Below are 1241 nucleotides of genomic sequence, written 5' to 3'. Positions count from 1 at the left end.
CCAGAAGAGGAAGCAGGGAAATCGGTAGCTATTCTCTCGTAGAGACTCCGAACGAATGCTTAGTTTTACCAAGAATTGCATTGCCTGAGGCGAACGGACGCTTAAGGAAAGGCTACTTCTACTTCTTTCTTCGTTTTGGTCCCCGGATAACTTATTTAGGAGTGAAAGAAGCCAAGTAAGTATACTTTTTTATTCAACCAGAGCTTTCGAGATAACCAGTCCAGGTGCAGCGCGAGCTAATACTTCAACTCCAAGGCAAGTTTTTGAGGAAAAGGAGCGGATGGTTCATGCTTCGAAGAAGAATCTTTCTTTAGATCGAATGCGACGTTCTTCCTGGCGATGACAAGGTCAAGCAAGGGAAGGAATAACTAGTTGATTCGGAATCGAATCCGTTTTTATTTTAAGCAAGTGTTCCATAGATTCCGCTGCAATTGAATCTGGTGCAAAGTCAGTAGTACTAGGGCCTTCGAGTGGGAATTTCCTTCTATAAGCAAGTGTAGCGAAGTCGGGGCTTAAGTAAGGCAGATCCTTATTCTTGGGAAGTAACTTCCGGATTAACTGATTAAGGATAAGGAGTTCCAGTCGAAAGATAAATGAGTTAGTTCAGGCTCAGGGGGGCGTGAAATAAAATAGATAAGAAAGGCGATTCCTGATCTGAAGAGTTGAGTTGCTATGGTGGAATCTGTTGAATTTTTGAAGGTGGCCTTACTTATACTTACTTATATACTTATAAAAAAAGTAGTTTTGATCCCGGCTCCGGTCAAATGGATTTAGGAAAGCTCTCCCTTGATGCTTTGTTAATGCCACAGTTCGTTCATAGAAAGATGAATGCTAAAGACTTTTTAAAAAGAAGAAGGCGAGCTAGCAGATGAGATAAGCGTAGAAATTCACCCGAGGCCGACTTAAAGTGGATATAGTTGATCCCGTTAAAAGGGGTTCTCTCTCTCTTGATTAAGTCATTTCGCCTGGACGAATAGATGACTAAGGACCCGTTAATGGTCAACTTGAGGACCAAGAGCACGGGTACCTCCACCGTCCGGTGCCCAACCTCCCCAAGGTCTCATTAGAAGCGGTTAGTCCTCCGAAAGTCAAGCACGTTGTGGAGCAAGCAATTCGGGGCTTCCACTATCTTAACTTCATGTCAGAAAGGGTTTCTGCTGCTGACTCAACATGGGAGGGCTTTCTTTTTTTAAAAGCACAGGGGCTAGAGAACAGAGCCGGTAGGGAAGGTGCGATTGAGC

The sequence above is a fragment of the Dioscorea cayenensis genome, chromosome 6, assembly GCF_009730915.1.
Source record: "Dioscorea cayenensis subsp. rotundata cultivar TDr96_F1 chromosome 6, TDr96_F1_v2_PseudoChromosome.rev07_lg8_w22 25.fasta, whole genome shotgun sequence".
NCBI classification, from domain to species: Eukaryota; Viridiplantae; Streptophyta; class Magnoliopsida; order Dioscoreales; family Dioscoreaceae; genus Dioscorea; species Dioscorea cayenensis.
Note: the sequence above shows the minus strand (reverse complement) of the source record.